The sequence below is a fragment of the Orycteropus afer genome, unplaced genomic scaffold, assembly GCF_000298275.1.
Source record: "Orycteropus afer afer isolate SDZICR_OR568_19922 unplaced genomic scaffold, OryAfe1.0 scaffold00267, whole genome shotgun sequence".
Classification (NCBI taxonomy): Eukaryota; Metazoa; Chordata; class Mammalia; order Tubulidentata; family Orycteropodidae; genus Orycteropus; species Orycteropus afer.
Window position 1 is genome coordinate 1,750,761 of NW_006921854.1, and position 5,203 is coordinate 1,755,963.

Genomic DNA, 5,203 nt, shown 5'->3' on the forward strand with positions numbered 1-5,203 from the left:
GACGGCAAACAACAACAACAAATTTATTCTATCATACTGCCTTAAATTACACTTAGTCAACTATTTCCTAATATAAGCATTTGAGGATCTCAAAGCCACACACATTTCTTATATGTAGTGTTTTTAATATTGAACAATTTTAATTAAAAAAATTCCATTATGTTTTGAATCATGAGTTATAGAGAAGTGAAGTTTAATATTTTCAAATGTACAGGGCTATTGCTTTAGTCATTTAAATTTTTTTTCTAGACAGTATGTCTACATGACACATATCTTTTAAAATTATTATTGAGACTTGCTTTGCCTTTATGTCTTGTACATGGTCTATTTTTATAATGTTTCATGTATTTTGGAAAGGATTATATGTATAGTCTTGCATTGCTTAACATCCACAATACATCCTGTTGAAAAGGACATTATGTGATTTGGATGTTGTGCATACACCATATCATAGGTTGGTCCTCTTTTTCATTAAGCATTTTGGATAAACTTTGTGCCTTAACTGTGATCATCAATTTGCTGAGAGGGATTTGCTTTTGTGTTTGGTCCCTAATCCATGTCATTAGCAATTTCTCCATATGTGATATAGGTCTCTCTCACATTTTTGTCAACCTTGTAGCTTTCAGCGGGAGCCAATCTTTTTACAGCTTAGAGAACTTTTTCTTTGTTCTTGAGAATCGTGGTGATTGTTGAGTATTGTCAGGTGCCGTCAAGTCATTTCCGACTCAGCGCCACTATGCACAGCAGAAAGAAACACTGCCTGGTCCCACGCCAGCTCCACGATCCTTGCCATACTTAAGCCCATCTGCGCAGCCACTGTGTCAATCCATCTCGTTGTGGGCCTTCCCCTCCTTCGTCAACTGTCCACCTTACCAAGAATGACATCCCTCTCCAGGGAATGGTTCCTTCTGATAACATGACCAAAGTAGATGAGACGTAGTCTGGCCATTCTCACTTCCAAGGAGCATTCCGGCTGCACTTCCTCTAGGACAGATCTGTTAGTTCTTTTAGCAGTCCATGGCACTTTCTGCATTCTTCGCCAGCACCACAACTCAAAAGCACCAACTGTTCTTCAGTCTTCCTTATTGTCCAGTTCTCAGATGCGTATGAGGCGACTGAAAATATCATGGCTTGTGTCAGGCGCACCTTAGTCCTCAAGGAGACATCTTTGCTCTTCAGCGCTTGAAAGAGGTCCTTTGCAGCCAATTTACCCAGTGGTATATATCGTCTAATGTCCTGCTGCTTCCATTGGCATCGATTGTAGAACCAAGCAATGTGAAGTCTTGACATCTTCGATCTTTCTTCCATTTATCATGATGCTGCTTATAGGAGTAGCTGTGAAGACTTTTGTTCTCTTTATATTGAGATGTAATCCATACTGCAGACTGTATTCTTTAATCTTCATCAGTCAGTGCTTCAAGTCATCCTCACTTTCAGCAAGCAAAGTTGTGTCGTCAGTGTATATAATGCTTGTTGAGTGGGACGTGCCTAAATCGTGAGCAAAAGCATGCCCTGAGTCTCCCTCCTCATGCTGTTTAATAACCTTTGGTTTCACATCCACATCGATGCTTCTCCTCCGTCGCTTGCTGCTGCTCCACCAGCACTGGTTCTCCTGTGTCTGGGGGTCAGGGTAAACTTCACGGTAATGTTTTCCACAGAATATTGAACAGAGATGGGTGATACATGAGATCAGACGCTGCTGCCCATGAGTCAAAGTATATATTGTTATACAGGACACTGTTTATACAGAAAGTGAAGGACAGTACATACATACATCAGCAACATGGCCATTTAGTAGGACTATCAGGGCATATGTATTATGTTCTGTACCATTAGATGCCTGGCGGTGCAGTTCCTTTGTATACAAGAGACGTGAGATACACATGTTGCATAGGGGAAGCTGTTGTGTTCTCTGTATCCAGTTCCCTGATTGGGAATCTGAACTCTATAATAACCTTAAGGGACCATGGACATATGTGCCTATGGTTGGACACTGGCTGAATGGATGTTATGTGGGGAATAATTATAATGCACGTTAGAGCAGTCCTGTTAATCATATATATCCTTAGCATATTTTGTTTGCTTATTAGTTAATAAATGTACCAAAATTTGCTATGGCTGAAAATGTCTTTTTCTTTGGAATTCTGTCCATTTTTGTTTATGTAACTTGAGACTAAGTTGTTATGGGTACAAGTTTAGAATTGTTTTCTCTTCTGGTGAATTTTATTCTTAAATAAAATGTTTATTATGGTGGGAACAACGTTTAGATGGAAGAGAAACCGTCTCATTGATAAAAGAACTACTCACTATCCTCCATGCCACGTACCTTCTCTGTCTTAATTTCTCCCTCTTTGACTCTTAATGTTGTATTCTGAATAATTACTTCAGTGTTATTTTCTAACTAATTCATTCTCTTTTTAAGCTCAACCTAGTCAGAATTGAATTAATCATTGTTGTTGTTGTTGTTAGGTGCCAGAGAGTCAGCTCTGACTCATAGCGACCCTGTGGACAACAGAACAAAACACTGCCCGGTCCTGTGCCAGCCTCACAATCCTTGCTATAACTGAGCCTGTCATTGCAGCCACAATGTCAATCCATGTCGTTGTGGGCCTTCCCCTCTTTCATTGACCCTCCACCTTACTGAGCATGACATCTTTCTCCAGGGAATGATTTCTTCTGAAAACATGACCAAAGTAGGTGAGACGAAGTTGGGCCATTCTCACTTCCAAGGAGCATTCCGGCTGTACTTCTTCCAGGACAGATTTGTTCATTCTTCTGGCAGTCCATGGTACTTTCAGTATTCTTCACCAACACCACAACTCAAAAGCATGAACTCTTCTTTGGTCTTCCTTATTCATTGTCCAGCTCTCACATGTATATGGGGCGATTGAAAATACTGTGGCTTGGGTTAGGTGCACCTTAGTCTTCAAAGAGACACTTTTGCTCTTCAGCACTTTAAAGAAGTCTTTTTTGGCAGATTTGCCCAGTGCAATATGTTGTCTGATGTCTTGACTGCTGCTTCCATTGGTGTTGATTGTGGAACCAAGTAATATGAAATCTTTGACAACTTCAGTCTTTTCTCATGATGTTGCTTATTGGTCCAGTTGTGAGGATTTCCACTTTATGTTAAGATGTTAATTATTAGTTTCCAATTATATATTTTTCATTTCTACAGGGCACTGTGGCTGTTCTTATTCAATCCTCACATTATGTATCTTCCATTCTGTGGGTTTTAATGTCTCCTTTCTTTGCATATTCTTTTTCATATGCTGCATTTGATCATTACAATAATTTGTTCCTTTGGGTCTGATTCTATTTGCTTATTCTGTTTGCTATCACTCATGGTGCCTTCTAGCCTCAAATGTGCAATTTTGTACTACGACGCTGCAGTCTTGATGTTGAACTGTGGAAATTCTGACAGGCATAGATTGACAATGTGAGGAAACTTTACATTGTTTCAGTCCTAACTGGGCTTTATAAATTTAGGGTCTCTTTAAGTTAATGTCTTTGTTTAGTGTTTCTAAGCTATAAAGGCTATATTAATTCAAACTCTGCACCATATGAGGGCAGGCTAGCCAAACATGATTTCTCTGAGGACTTGTCATCATGTGAAGAGCATGTGGAGCTCAGCCAACACTGACAAATTTCCCCTTGGGTCCCTTAGAATCAGATGGATTTTTTATTGTTGTTATTTTTCTAGAAGATTCTTTGACTGAAAACCTCTAGGGACTCTAGAGTTATGTAGGAATCTCAGTTACAAAAATCTGCTCCCCCACTGCCTACTCCTCCTCCTTCCACTACCCAATGCTCTGCCCCTCGCAAAAAAAACTCACTGCCATAGATTTGACTCATAGTGACCCCTCCTTGGCATTCCGGGGTGGTATCTCTACAAAAGTAGATTGCCCAACCTTTCTTCTGAGGAGTGGCTAGTGGGTTTGAACCACCAGCCTTCTGGTTAACAGTCAGATGCCTTAGGCACTACACCACCAGAATTCTCCTCTGGGCCTAAGGAATTGGAAATACTTCAGAGGTGCTCTAATCAATTCTAATGGATTATTCTTGGTTTCTTGATTCCTTTCTGTTTTCAGCAAACTAGTGATTTACACTATATTCTTGAGACATCAGCTATACATTTTAGAAACTGAGTATTTGGCTTTCTTTCAAGATACTTTTTCTGCCATATTGGTGGAAACTGAGGTCACAACTTGTTTTTGTAGCCTGTCTTGTCACCATGTGAAGAGCACATTTTCCATTTATGCACTCTTTAATTTTTTTTTTTTTTGGGGGGACGGCTAGTACTCTGGAATTTACAACATTCCATTCAAGAGTGAGCAGTGAAAATAAAGTAATTCAACATCCTAACTAAATAGTGATCTTAGGCAGATTTCCTTAACTTTCAGTCATTTCTATTTATAAAATGAAATCTATAGTATCACTAATTCTTATCACTGGGCCATCAGAATCCTCTGGAAACATTTTCTTAAATATATTTTTTTCACCCAAGATAGACTGAATCATAATCTCCCAGGGCAAGTTTGCAGGTCTCAGTTTAGTTTGGATTTTCCTTTCTTTGTGTTAAAGAAAATAACTATTTCCTTCCCACTGCACCCCTACCTACCCCTCACCTTCCCCACCTCCCCATCTTTAAGACAGAGGGAAATGCCATACCACATAGTGAGTTAGTCCAACTGCTTCACCTCTAATTAAATTTCTTTCTTAATATAAACTGTGTTTGACAAGGGCATAATTTCTCAACACTAAGCTTGATTGCTCAGAGGAATGGGGGTACCAGGGTATAGAACTGGATAGCTAGAAAGTGGTCTCTTTGGGGTCACAATAACGCTGCAGGATCATATAGTAAGTTGTTGGAAACTTGGCCATTTTTGTTTGAATTTCTGTAATTATTTTTCAGTTTCTCTTTGGTACTTAGGAAATATTTTGGAAAATATCACTGTGAGCTAATCAACTGTACTGAGGAGAATACTCACATTTGACCTGATGAAGGAGAGGGAGCACCGTGGCTCTGGGGAAAGGAACATCTCAGAAGAAAGGAAAGAAGGAAGACTGGGCGCCCTCCCTATCCAGGAAATACTTCTGGTCAATCTTTTTGGGAAGTATTTTCAAAAGTGGGATGGATTTCATGTGTGATTTGAAGTGAAGGTCATATCTTTTCTTCTATCCTCAAAGGCATGGAGGACTTCCT

General features: G+C 39.6%; 1 protein-coding gene across 1 annotated transcript in view; it reads right to left on the minus strand.

The window, feature by feature from the left end:
• PLPPR1 (phospholipid phosphatase related 1) overlaps positions 1-5,203 on the minus strand; it is a 122,374-nt gene that overhangs the window by 762 nt on the left and 116,409 nt on the right. The window lies entirely within an intron of this gene.